Genomic DNA, 15,471 nt, shown 5'->3' on the forward strand with positions numbered 1-15,471 from the left:
GCTGCGAACAAGCTCTCGTCCTTGCCTTCGTCTTTCAGTTGCTGCCAAGCGCTCCTCCTCGCGTAATCTAGCAGTCTCTTTTCTTATCTGACCTTTCCGAAGGTTTTTAGCTCTTATGTTTGCAGCTGGTGTGTCGGTATCACTCTCCGACGCTTCTTGACTTCCAGTAGCTGCTTTTACTGCTTTCTGACTTTTCGGAGCCATATCACGCCAAATTTTTCTTCCCCTTGCCTGGTATTCAGGGGTACAAGTAACAGCCAGCCTTTTCAGCGGAGACAACTTGCTCCGGACAGTCAGTTTCCTGCCCAGGTTCTTTAATAGCCACAATGACAAGGTATTTGGCTCCCAGAGCATCCCTATTTCTCTGTAATCCTTGAATCCTTTCGTACCCTCTTTCCCTCCAGATTAGAGGATTAGAGGCTTAGAGGCTTGAGTACGCTTACATCTCTCCTTGTCACATCAGTATATCCTCGCTACCATCAGAATCATCAGGAGCAGGGTTCTAGGGCATCTGCTTCCTACGGACTGTCGGCGGCCATCTTGCCCCAAATGTAAGGGTTCACCGGCGTTTCCTGCGGGAGAAGTGCTGCGGAGGAAGGTCGCAGCCCCGGCGGGACTGGCAGGCTGCCAAAACACAAGGAGGTAAAAGGAGTTTCAGCGGGGAAGTACCGTCCGCTACTCTGGCTGCAACAAGGTTACTGGATGAATTGTCAGGCCCCGACCCTTGTAAGGGGAGGGGCTTTATGGTGTTGACCCAGGCGGTATCGGCGAATCCAGTTTCCTGTCAAGAGTCCTAGGAGCTTCTGGGGTTTGTAGTTCCTGGACCGTCCTGTACCTTTGATTAACGCTCTATGCTTCTCAACCACACTCATGCAGGGCAAATGGGAGAATGGATGGAGAAAGCAATGGGCCCGCTCCCCTGTTCCTGTGCTGCGATCGTGACAATCGACTATGGTGGCATTAAGGATTCTGCGGACATCCACTGATGCTTTCTATAGTTGTAGCTTTGGAAAAATTCCTGAGCTGGGCATGGCTCATTCGCTATAAAAAACTAAGAGAAACCCAAGCCTAGTTATAGCCATAATAATGTCATGTAATTTCAGTGTGGCATCACTAATTAATTAATTTTTAGCAACAATGATTTTCTGGTTTTATACTGTATTTTTGTATTTATATGGTTTTATAGTGGTTCTCTGTTGTTGATTACTTTTATTTGACATATATACTGCATTAACTACTGATTTGGCACACTGTCTTGATAGTTATATATGGCACTGTGTTTTTATTAAAAATAAAATTGTATCCATCGTTGTATGTATTGTCTTTTATGATTATTTTAATAGAAATAAAGACATCATGAAATGAAAAGGAAATGCTTGTTTATCTTGTATCTATTTCTGCTCTATACATTTTTTTTTAAAAAAGCTTCAGCATCTGGAATGGTCTTACAGACATAACAGTATGCCACTTTTGTAAATTCATCATTGGTACAAAAAAATGCAGATGAAAACGTTGTCACTTATTGCCACATTACAGATTGTCAATGTTTTTTTATTTTAATTTTTAGTTTAGTGATGGGAAAAATTAAAAGTGATCTACACAAATGACTGCTTATTGATTTGTGAATAGGGCACACTTTTCAGAAATATATAGATTTCTGGGTTTATCCATAGTTTTCACTCCTCTTTTGACACACAAACTACAAGTAGGTACAACCCAAAAATAAGAAAAATTGACTTACAAAATTGCAAAGACTGTGGTAAAAAAAAGTATTTTTACCACTCTGCCTAAGAGGGTAATCTTGGCACAGGATACCTTTTGTTGATGTCATTTTTAGTAAAAAAAACATACACAGCACTTATTCATTTGTTTTCCCCAAAAAACCTGTGCTTCATTTTGGCTTTCTTCTCAGTTCAACCTAGGGGAATCCACTAACCCTGGGTACCTATAGAATAATCAATACACAGGGAAAGAAGGACGCTAATTTGGCATGTATTAATTTTTGGGGAAAATAATATGAAGCGTTAAGTGAGAACTGCCTGCAATGTCAAAAACAGTTTCTATTATATCCATGTTTAGTCCCTCCTTATAAGCTGTTCACCCATCTTACACAATCTAAAACCGAATTAATTAGCTTTAGATATCAATTTCACATCTGTCTCAAACGTCTTTTTCAATCATAACCCCCCCAGACAATCTGCATGTTCAAGGACACCAAATCATTTAATGCAAGGAAATAGTGTGAATCTTAATGATGAAATAGACTTTGAAACGTCATATAACACACATATCGATTTCCTGACATTCATCGTTTTCTAACATCTCAACTCTCAGAGGTTTGTCTGCTGGCTATGCACATATCAATGCATTAGCAGAAATCTCCCACTCCCATCTATAGAGTTTTTTGTCTGCAAGATGCAAGCTGTCAGGGCCATATCCCATATGTACAATTCCTGCCGAGCACTGGTGTCTTTAATTGGCTTATTCTATACTTCAAATTAAGCTTCAGTCCTCTTCACCGTTCTGCTGTCCAACATGCAAGTGACAGCCTCCTCAGCTGCATTGAGCATACTGCCTTCCACTTCTGTTAGTGGCCATAAAAGTGAGTACTTTGAAATTTGTTTACCTTTCTTCTCGTTTGGAATGTATCCAAATAAACATACACGTGGGGTAACAGCAATGCAATGTCCCATCAAGTTAATTCCTTTCATTTTGTTACTAGCCTTGCATTAAAGGTTTCAGCCTCCACACCATTCCACCACATATGTAGCATCAATCTCTATCAGGAGTGTCAATATGAGGCATCAGTTGGGAGGGGGTCAGATATACTTGGTTTACACATTTATAATGTGCAAGTTTATTTTTTTGTATTTCGAGTGACCATTCTGCAAAAGACTATGGGGCAAATTTACAAGCCCCTTGCACCTCTTTTACGCCGCCGTTGCATCACTTTTGTGACGCAGTGGCGGCGCAAAACCAGCGCCATGCTGCGGGGTATTTACAACGTGACGCATCTGGGAGATGCGTCACGTTGTAAAGCCCTGCGCCAGAAGTAGGCGTTCCTGTGCAGGGGGGGGCGTTCCGTCGCAGGAACGCCTCTTAAAAGTGGCTGAGTGAAATCTACAAGATTTCACTCAGTCACTTTTGAGCCCATGCTGCTTGAAGCAGGCGTAAGGATTGACGCAGCATTGTGAAGATAGGGCACCCCAGAGCCTTGCTGGAGCTGCGTCGCTCTTGCGACGCTACTCCAGCAATGCGCTGCCTTTACGGCACAGATGTGTCACGCATCTGTCCGTTTTTAGCCCCATGGTGCGCCGCATTATATGCAGCGCATCCATGGTGGCGGATCCGTGACGCACAATAACTGGCGCATCCCTGCTGATATGCAGGGATGCGTCAGTTATTGTAAATCTGCCCCATATTTTCTGCCGTTCGGTTGGTTCCAGCGATGCACCGCGGTTAGATTCTCTCCTCCCTTTCAAGCCAGCCCGATGTGTAAAGAAATTCAGCATTCTCTTTTAATGTCACTCCATGATCAGTCTGGACCTCCCCTCTTGCAAGAAATGCGCTTGCGCGGGCGTCCGCGCATGCGCATTTGTCAGAAGAAGTTGGAAACCAGGAAGAGGGAGCCCCGGAGACGCCGCGCTTCAGGTAAGAGTCTTTACTTTTATTTAATTTACAATTAGGGTATGTTTTAAAAAGGAGGGCGGGCGGGAGGTGGGTGGTGGGTGGCAGGCAGCTACGCTTCGCCCTGGCGTGTGCGTAGCGCTGCCTGCTTCGCCTACTTCAAAAACTGCGAAGCAGGCAGCGCTACGTACACTACGTGGGCGAAGCGTAGTGTCTCGCCCAGGGTTAGTAACAACACGTCGCCTTTAGTACGCGTGCTGTTACATTGCATGCCATTTGCTCCGAGGGTCTGCTGCTGGTGCTTTTCCGGGTCTGTGAAATAACGTCTCCTATTCATCATGAGTTCCTATCGAATGTCACCCGCATCTACAGGTTTATTTAAGGTTTTGTGTGATGAATTATGATGTGGGAAGATCTGCTTCCACAAAAAAGCCTAATCCCTGCTCTATCGCTGTAATTGAGACTCACATAAAGCCCTCTGTAGTCTTGTACAAACTGTTAGTTAACACTTCATCGGTCAATTTGTGGCCATGTCTATCGTCAGTATCTGTAATCCTATAATTTAATTTTCCAAGGGCCAATTAATGGTAATTTATGAAAATTAATATCGCATTTTAATTAATGGTAAGTCTGTGAAAGATTAAAATTGTAATTTTGCCCTAGTATTGTTCAGAACTTGGATTTCTGTTCAAGTTGTTATTTTTGAAAATTAACAGGAGTGTAATTTGAAGGTGTAAATGATATTGAACTCCAGAATTTACAGCTACATTAGAATATATAGCCCTAACTGGAAAAAATATTTACTGGACTGTAAATCCTGGAGGGAGGGAGATCATACTAAAATATTTTTGACTAAGACAAAATTGGAAATGGGCTCTAAAGTCCTTTTTCAGTCCATCAGTACTTTTCCACTCTAGGTTCTGCATGAATCATTCCGATTGATGGTAGAGCTCAGGGTGCAACCTCCCTATGAGGGAAACTTAGTACTCTTCTCCAAGAGAGGAATACACACATACACGACAGAAAGCATCCTTGCGAATCTTTGGAAGACCTGCATGTGCTTCATGTTCTTAATCCTCACAGGGTAACCAGTAAAATAGTGACTGTGCTACTCAGCAATGTGATCAGTGAGGACAGTTATTAGAACTTAATGAAGTACCAGCTATTGTACTGCCAGGCATTCCAAAATGGAGGGATTAAACCACCCAATAGTACCCTATCTTGCAGGCAAAGGAACCTAGGCCCATATTTAGGCTCAAGGTGATGCAAGAAAAACACAATGGCTTCAGAAATATTTATGAATTGGCATGGACTTGCAAGGCTTTTGAAGAAATACTTTGCATTGTGCTCTACTTTACGTTGAGTGAAAGTTTAGTAAATTTGCCTCGAAATCTTTTGTCAATAGGTGCCCTTAGCTATATGTGAGCGGCTACAACTACCAATATTTATCGGAGAACTATCAGTTACAATGCTCTCAAATGAGCACTTTGGCACTTTTATTGTGCTTGTTTTGAGATAAGTATCATCATTGACAGCCTCAGTCTAACCTAAATAAGTAATTCACCTCTGGTTTTCCAAGGCTGCTTATGTTAACAATTAAGAAATACTTTTAATAAAACTTACAGAAAACGGAAAGTATAACATGTCTCCACACTTCCCTACTTTGATTCACTGCATAGTATAAAAATATCTCAAGAAAATCACATCTTCTTCTTTTACAAGCGACCTGATCTAGAATTATTTCTCTCTTGGATGCATAGTGTGCAAAGACAGATTGGATGCGTTTTCACTCCCTGCCAAACGTTAAAAACGATTAATATTTAATTCAGCTCCTGCTTATCCATGACAAGGCAATGCCATTTGAGCTTGCACTGAGCAGAGTTAGGAGCAAGAACACTGGATTTATGGCTGCTGGGAATTCACAGAAGGTAACCATGCTGCCTTAAATCCCTTCAGATTTACCACAAGATTATGTAACATTACGCAGGACTAAATCTCACACAGGTGGTGGGGATCATGGGGATTTGGAGTTTCAAGGTGTGGTTATCCTTTAAAGTCTGTGAATGCCAAAAACACATTAGACCTCTATGGCCAGCCTCTCAACCTTTAGGATGGGTTTGAAGAAGATGTGTCTTGTACTGGAGATTATTTTCCCAAGGATAAAAAAAAAAAAAAAAATACACATTGTCAAACGATACCGTTTAGCACAAAGTGGATTTGCACTATGTATACAGTTCCACAATGGGGAAATCAAATGGCTATGTAGAGGTTCTAATGACTTTCCTAGGATCACACCTCAAAAGCTGTGACTGGTGCAGCTTAACAGGCAGACAATCCCTGAAATACTCCATGCAGGTACAACATTCTCTAAGTAGTGTTTTACACACTTCTTCGTCAATCAGCTGCAGCATATTTTATGTTTGATTTTAATATTTCAAATTTGTAGGGTTGGAATATGCTCTACTACGCTGGTGTGTTAAGGATCCTGTTCAGTTGTCAATGCTTATGTGTGCACCCGGGGCGGCGTCTTCATGACGTCTTGCAACAAGTATTTGATCTGCACTTCCTACATAGGATGTGTCCCCCTTGGGCACTACGGAAATCCTATAAACATAGGTTCTTCTGTTTATAATAAAGGAAGACAAGTTTATATCAAATGAATGTCGATTCATGTATTTTATTGTTCATACATTATATCTTCATTTTCAATTCGTTTTGTAACTCATAGTGTACGGACTATTTTATCCATCCAATGCATTTCGGGTTTTTTTACCCTTCATCAGGGATTAGTCCTAGGATAAACGTAAAAGTCATGAGGAATATTCTTACTCTACATTGTTTATGTCAAAGTGTATCATTTTATTAGTGTAACATGCTGGGTGAACGAACAGTTAGTAATGTGGATTTAAATGGTCGAGATTGGTGTGAGATTTGATGTTATACATACAGTCATGTGCTCCATTCGGAATGAATGAACGCATTGAATTAGCATGTTATTTATAATGATGTATTGATTTTCTTTGAAAGTATTGATGATTTAACCATATTGCGCACATTAACTAAGAATGTTTATTGTTTTTCCAACACATTCTAAGACTCCATTTCCAGTGATGTTCCCTGCAAAACGGCGATAACCTTCCTGATACGACCCACAGGGTCGTATCAGCATAATCCACCCCAATTTTAGGGGTAGGTAAGTCTGCATTTTAGCAGACGTTAGTGTTTGGAGAAAACAGCGGTGTTCTCCAAAAACTAACGTGTGCTAAAATGCTGGGGCAGCCTTGTAAATATCGCGATGTGAACGTCAGCGATATTTACAAGGATGTCCTGCCCAGTGACGCCCACTTTGCATCTCATTAGAGATGCAAAGGGAGGCGTTGGGTAAAGGGGTGCTAATGTGCGCTAATGCATGTTAGCACCCTCTTGTTAATAGGGCGATAATTTTACAATTCGGTTGGTTCCAGCGATGCACCGCGGTTAGTTTCTGTCCTCCCTTCTAAGTCAGCCCGATGTGTAAAGAAATTCGGCATACTCTTTCAATGTCACTCCATGATCAGTCTGTACCTCCCCCCAGTGTTGAGATGTACTTATTTAGAACTTTTACAGAAGGTTTCTTAGACCCATGCTGCTGGTAGGTAAGAAACCATCCTGGGATACACAAGGGAAGTGGTATTACGTATTTCCCATATGCTCACAAATCTGCAAACCTCAACGATTTACCACATCTGTGGACACGTTCCAGAGTGTTTGAGGCCAGTTTGCCATCTAATTCCACAATCTAACGGTCTAGATTCATAAGCACCCTTTGCCATTTGGCCAACTGTGGCATGTACATATTATTAGGACCTGTACTCTGGGCCCAAGATATAAATCCTACACGTAGATCCCCATGTGTTTATTTTTAGGCTTAGATACAAATCTTACATGTAGAACCCACATGTTTATTTTTAGCCTTAGTCGTTGCAGAGTAATTGTGTTGGTTTTATCAACTCCTCAACATATCAGGATACTAGCTCCGCCCCCCGCTCATAAACCTTGGTACCACACATCTAAGTTGTGTTATAGTAGTTCTGAAAATCTGCCACCTCTGTGGTGCAATCCAAGGTGCTCTGCTTGCTAACACATTTCCTCATAAGAGTGTTTGGAATATCGGGAGCAGTTTACTGAAATACATACGTATTTCATAATATATTGCGGGATCTTTATCAGTTTAGAGACAGCAATGCGAACCATTAGAGAATTATTTGCGCCATTATTGTACATGTTCTATATCCGAGAGCATGAAGCTTACATTTTTTCAGTACACATATGCATTAAGGATTGTATATGCATCTAAACACTTAGGGGCATATTATCAAGATAGGCAATACAATTATTGCCGCTTTGGCGGCAGAAAACTGCCGCTAAAACGGCGATAATGGGCTTGATAATATGCTCTATGGAATTCCAATTGAAGCTCAGGTTAGATGTCCTTCACATCTAACATGGGCTTCAATTGGAATAATAATAGGTGCCCTTAGCTATATGTGAGCGGCTACAACTACCGATATTTATCGGAGAACTATCAGTTACAAAGCTCTCAAATGAGCACTTTGGCGCTTTTATTGTGCTTGTTTTGAGACAAGTATCATCATTGACAGCCTCAGTCTAACCTAAAGAAGTAATTCACCTCTGGTTTTCCAAGGCTGCTTATGTTAACAATTAAGAAATACTTTTAATAAAACTTACAGAAAACGGAAAGTATAACATGTCTCCACACTTCCCTACTTTGATTCACTGCATAGTATAAAAATATCCCAAGGAAATCACATCTTCTTTTAGAAGCGTCCTGATGTAGAATTATTTCTCTCTTGGATGCATAGTGTGCAAAGACAGATTGGATGCGTTTTCACTCCCTGCCAAATGTTAAAAACGATTAATATTTAATTCAGCACTTGCTTATCCATGACAAGGCAATGCCATTTGAGCTTGCACTGAGCAGAGTTAGGAGCAAGAACACTGGATTTATGGCTGCTGGGAATTCACAGAAGGTAACCATGCTGCCTTAAATCCCTTCAGACTTACCACAAGATTATGTAACATTACGCAGGACTAAATCTCACACAGGTGGTGGGGATCATGGGGATTTGGACTTTCAAGGTGTGGTTATCCTTTAAAGTCTGTGAATGCCAAAGACACATTAGACCTCTATGGCCAGCCTCTCAACCTTCAGGATGGGTTTGAAGAAGATGTGTCTTGTACTGGAGATTATTTTCCCATGGATAAAAAAAATAAAATAATAATACACATTGTCAAATGATACCGTTTAGCACAAAGTGGATTTGCACTATGTATACAGTTCCACAATGGGGAAATCAAATGGCTATGTAGAGATTCTAATGACTTTCCTAGGATCACACCTCAAAAGCTGTGACTGGTGCAGCTTAACAGGCAGACAATCCCTGAAATACTCCATGCAGGTACAACATTCTCTAAGTAGAGTTTTACACACTTCTTCGTCAATCAGCTGCAGCATATTTTATGTTTGATTTTAATATTTCAAATTTGTAGGGTTGGAATACCCTCTACTACGCTGGTGTGTTAAGGATCCTGTTCAATGCTTAGGTGTGCACCCGGGGCGGCGTCTTCATGACGTCTTGCAACAAGTATTTGATCTGCACTTCCTACATAGGATGTGTCCCCTTGGGTACTACGGAAATCCTATAAACATAGGTTCTTCTGTTTATAATAAAGGAAGACAAGTTTATATCAAATGAATGTCGATTCATGTATTTTATTGTTCATACATTATATCTTCATTTTCAATTTGTTTTGTAACTCATAGTGTACGGACTATTTTATCCATCCAATGCATTTCGGGTTCTTTTACCCTTCATCAGGGATTAGTCCTAGGATAAACGTAAAAGCCATGAGGAATATTCTTACTCTACATTGTTTATGTCTAAGTGTATCATTTTAATAGTGTAACATGCTGGGTGAACGAACAGTTAGTAATGTGGATTTAAATGGTCGAGATTGGTGTGAGATTTGATTTTATACTTACAGTCATGTGCTCCATTCGGAATGAACGAATGCATTGAATTAGCATGTTATTAATAATGATGTATTGATTTTCTTTGAAAGTATTGATGATTTAACCATATTGCTCACATTAACTAAGAATGTTTATTGTTTTTCCAACACATTCTAAGATTCCATTTCCAGCGAAGTTCCCTGCAAAACGGCGATAACCTTGCTGATACGACCCACAGGGTCGTATCAGCATAATCCACCCCAATATTAGGGGTAGGTAAGTTTGCATTTTAGAAGACGTTAGTTTTTGGAGAAAACAGCGGTTTTCTCAAAAAACTAACGTGTGCTAAAATGCTGGGGCTGCCTTGTAAATATTGTGATGTGAATATCAGCGATATTTACAAGGTTGTCCTGCCCAGTGACGCCCACTTTGCATCTCATTAGAGATGCAAAGGGAGGCGTTGGGTAAAAGGGTGCTAACGTGCGCTAATGCATGTTAGCACCCTCTTGTTAATAGGGCGATAGTTTTATCTCCGCTTTTTTGGCTTTAGAAGCAAAAAAAGCGGAGATAAAGCCCTTGTAAATATGCACCTCTGTCTTTTGCTTGACAAAGTCTGTCAGTCGCAGACATCTGCCTGGACCGTCATTCTTTTTGAATAGATGGTCATTGTAGGTGTTGAATTATACTGGACCTCGCTCTGTTAAACAATAGCAAGTGCAAATAATGAATCCTTCATGTTGCACTATTTTAAAACTATATTAGTTCCAATGACATTATCATCAAATATCATGTCCAAAGGGTCTGCCAACAAGAGTGGATCATAATGGAAATATTTCAGGCGAATGAATGCTTAAGCGTCATTGCTTTCGCAAATGTACTGTGACCAGCCTCATTGTCTATGAATAATTGCATTGGATTTGACATAAAATGTCAGTGAACGGCCCACAGGAATGCACTCCAAAGGCTGTGCCGCTTATATTTCACATTTCATTTTGCAATGCGAGATGAGGAGATCAGTTTGTTGTTGATGAAAGCACTGGAATGGTTTTTTTAATTAAAAGAAAAAAAAAAAAGATAGAGCACGAAATCCACAAATAAAAGGAAAAGCAGACAAGAAACTCATAGTGAGAACAAACAAAACACGCACGTACATTCATGCAAGGATGCGAAAAGAGAAGACTTTAGCCAGGCATGACTAAACCTATTCTATCCAGGCATTGTTTTAGGGTATCTGTGAACATTTAAAAAAGAAACAATTAGCTCTGAGATGTACCAGTCGACTTAAGATGAAAAGTAAGAAAGAAGGATTTTATAACAGAAAGGAATACTTAGAGTATTGCATAAATACTATGCAATGTACATGCAGGACTGAAGACTTATATTGTTTGACTCCGAGGGAAAAAAATTGCTGAAATGATAATATCTGATGATAATTGATGTGTTCCCAAAGCTTCACCATGTGGAAGGAATTGTATGACCCAAGTCCAAAAAGACGGTGGATGTTTAGTAGGTCAGGACTCCAGCTGTTTATCCCAATCAGTTGTCCTTTAGCTGAAAACGTACTTCGCACAGGTTGGATTGCACAATGTGATGGTTTATTCACCCAGAGCGGAGTCTTTATCAAGAAAGTCTTCATTTTGTTTTCACACATTTATACCCCAATGGGCAGATCTCTGACAGGGAAAGGGAAGGATTGAGCCGTAGTTAAGGCAATACGGAGCCACCCCCAACACAGGCACACTTGCACCAGGATGCAAGAGCATTTGCATTGCATACAAGATTGTTTTTGTGCAGGAAGGGGCATCTCCCTGCACTAAAGCAATCCAGGGAGGCAAATTCCTCTTTCTCTGTGTGCTGCAGTTCTGGTAAATCTGGTACTACATTAAAAACCATGAGAGTTGCATAGGAACACCCAGGCAATGCAAATGGAACCCCTCCCTTGCGCAGAGTAAGGCAATGCTGCGATTTGCACTGCTTTGTTTTACTCCAAATTTATGGAGCCACTCAGGGCCATGCAAAGTGGCCTTGAGTGGCCTCAGCAATCTAACATAAGAATTACTTTGTGCATGTACCACATTACGTGGTGCACACGTGATGCAAAACCGGTCGAAAATAGGCCCCCAAGTGTAGACTGTGAAGATACACTTTAGATACTCAGCAGTGACATTCAACACAATTAAAATTATACATCATGGCTTATACAAATTCCTTCATTATCAAATGCATCATAAATTAATTGAATCTGTGTCAGGATTCTTAGAAAAATCACACAATTCTCATAGTTTATGAAGGCTCCTGCCTACGATATTCCTATTCTGATTATTATTTTTCGGATTTTACAATACTTTCCTTCATTGTAACATAATTTAATCTTCATAGGTGCCATGCAGATTTTATATATAAATATATATGTATATATGTGCGTATATCTACAAAAAAGTTGCCCAAAAGCAAGGACACCTCCAAACATCCATGTGCTTAATCAAAGCTTTTAATTTTAAACCGACAATCACATTCCATAATTCATAGTCTCTTACGCATTTCAGAGCGCACTGACTCCTTCATCAGAGAGAGGCATTGGATGTAGCTGCAGTCTTCAACAGCACCATTAACTGCCTGCACGCATTTTAAACATTTCCAGTGCACCTTGCAGGGGTGTTTCCGGTTCAAAGCATGCTGGTGCCTGTAGTTTGATATTATAAAGCCCCAGTGGGTTCAGTTCAATTCCGTGTCTTTTTTCAACTTGATTCAGCCCCAGTGGGTTGCGGAATGATATCTCCCGGTTTCTTTCTTACAAACACAGCTGTTCCTAAAGCTCCGAAATGTTCGAAACCTCTTCAGCCCCATGTGGTCTCACAAGGTGTGGCGTCCTACACGGACAGGCTGTCATGTCATAAATCCACAAAAAAGCTGCCCAAAAGCAAGGACACCTCCAAACATCTATGTGCTTAATCAAAGCTTTTAATTTTAAACCGGCAATCACATTCCATAATTCATAGTCTCTTACTCGTTTCAGAGCACGCAGGCTCCTTCATTAGAGAGTGGCATCGGATGTAACTGCAGTCTTCAACAGCACCATTAACTGCATGCACGCATTTTAAACATTTCTCTGAACCACCCCATCAGCATGGAACAACACCTGGTGGCCCACCGCACTCGGCAGCCCTCCGACCCCCACGGACCACGCCGAAAACCTCGGCATCATACTCAACACCTCCCTCTCCATGAACAAGCACTCATAACCAGCAGATTGGACTACGGAAACGCCGTCTACGCCGGCATCAACAAATCTTTACTCCGCAAGCTCCAGACGATAGAGAACACCACAATCTGACTCGTCCTCGGCATCCCCTGACACAAGCACATCAGCCAGCACCTAGGGAACCTCCACTGGCTCCCCATCGAGAAGAGAGTCACATTCAAGATACTCACCCATTCCTACAAATGCCTCCACAACACAGGACCGCAATACCTCAACAAGAGAATCACGTACCAAAACAAAACCTCTGCTCCACCAACCTCATGCTCACTGAAACCCCGTGCATCCGCAGAGCCAGAAAAGGGGGAAAGAGCCTTTTCCTACATCGTGGCCAAGACCTGGGAAGAGTTCCCTATCAACATCGGATGTGCCCCCTCCCTGAACACCTTCAGGAAGGCGCTCAAGACCTGGCTTTTCGACTGAACGGTAGAGCTGTCCCCCCCCAGCGCCTTGAGACCCTCACGGGTGAGTAGTGCGCATATATTTCCCTGATTGATTGATTGATATAATATTTTATGCAACAAGTGTAATATATCAAGCCCACCCATAGAGCGCATTTGTGTCCCAAGTGAAAACAAACAACCAATAAGCAATAAATATAGTGAAGTACAATAACAAAGAACAAAAACCTGTCTTACAAGCGGCAAACAAACCTGAATCTTCAGCCTTTAGGCCACACGTGCCTTAGCATATATTTCAGAATTAGGCTTATTGAGTTTGTTTGTACATGTAGCGTCAACATTGTTTCGACCCTTGTTGCTAGATATACACTCACATCAGGACAGGGCATTAATAGGATATCTTCCTACAACAGCACAACTCTATAGCTGTCAGGAAATAAGCAGAGAGTTATGATGAAGCTCATCTAGTGTGTGAAACCAACTACAAACTTGAGGTGCTTACATAGATGGAGCCCATCGTAGTACCAACACAGTAGCACTGTGACAGGGAGAGTAGTGGTGACTCATCTACAAGGTGTAAGATTCTGAATAGAAAATCCACTGCTGATGGAGCACAGTTCTCAATCAAAATCCCGGGTGGGAGCAAAGTAGTTCCTGCACTCTCCTGGGCACAGAATGACAGTGTGCCAGGATATGGGTTCCCCAGGACACTGTTCATGGTGGGCCCCAGTGGATGGGTTCCCTGAGGCTAATATGTGGCTCGGGTAGGTAGCTGCATGTCCCCTCTCAAAAACCCTTAGTCTTGTCCCTGGAGATGGGATCCTCGGGGACTTCAATAGGTTTTGGGAGGGTGAACCGCAACCAAAACCATCTTTATAAGAAGAAGCTAAGAAAGAGCACAGGAAAAGACATCACAGCACCCTGTACTCCTCCACCCTCCCAGGACATACTTAATGACAGCTGCAACACGGGCGCACAGCAGACACATGCAGTGGGCATGCTGTTGGCATGCCAAAGTTGCACCAAAGGCAAGAGCATCTGCGCCAATCAGTGCCTGGACTACACCCAGGGCCAGGAACCCACATCTGATCTTCCCTAAGCAATATTCTGCAGCACTCCTTAGGTTGCTAGAACTTGTACGCTGGTCCTCAAACTGCTGCCACACCGCACCTCACACCTGGTAGGAGCTACATCCACTGCCAGTTCTTTAGCAGTCACCCACAAACCCCCATGAGATCTAGCTCTACCCCACATAGGATTCCTACATCGCCACAGCAATCCCAGTGGGTAACAAGATCAACCTTTAGAAGTAAGGAGGACTCCCTATCATCTACAAGGGATCCATCAAATGCACAAGATCCACAGACAACACCACCTCATTTATGGAAATTCTGTAGTTCAAGCTGCAAATCTCTAAAAACTTCACTCTGAACAGAACGCTTGCCTACAGACTGCCTGGACCATGAGCCACCCTTACAAACCTCATCATGGACTTCTGTGCTCTGCTCACCAGCAACAGCTTACATTCTCCACAGTGACCCCTCAATGTTCACCTGGAAGATTAAAATGACCCCTGTCCCACAGATTTCCTTGAAACCTTGAGCAAAAATAGACTCACCTAGCTCATCTCAAAACCAACACATGCAACAGGGCACCCACTGGACCATATCTTCATCACAAGTGACAGTATCTAATACAACTCCACCCCACCGTTCACATGGACCGACCACTCCATCACCCAATTCTGAATCAACACACCTCAAGTTAAGACCCCTACCAGGTTCATCATTTCAAGCGAATATATACCTCTGCATCGCATGCATTTACAACGCATGTGATTACAACGTGGCCGTTACAACGACCGCGTTGTTACATCACAGTATCATTACAACGCAAGTCGTTACAACGACTTGCTGTAGGGGGCACTGGATGTTGGAATTGTATAATTTACTTTTCCAACTCCAGTGTGTGCAACAGTAGGAAGGTGTTAAAATAGTAAATTATACTATTCCTTAGCTTAGAACGCCCCCTACAGCAAGTCGTTGTAACGACTTGCGTTGTAATGGTCCTGCAATGTAACAATGCGGTTGTTGTAATGACCGTGTTGTAATCGTATGCGTTGTTATGCATGCAATGTAATGGCTGTTTCCCTAACAAGCCACAGCTGGGGC

This window comes from Triturus cristatus, chromosome 6, assembly GCF_964204655.1.
Source record: "Triturus cristatus chromosome 6, aTriCri1.1, whole genome shotgun sequence".
NCBI lineage: Eukaryota > Metazoa > Chordata > Amphibia > Caudata > Salamandridae > Triturus > Triturus cristatus.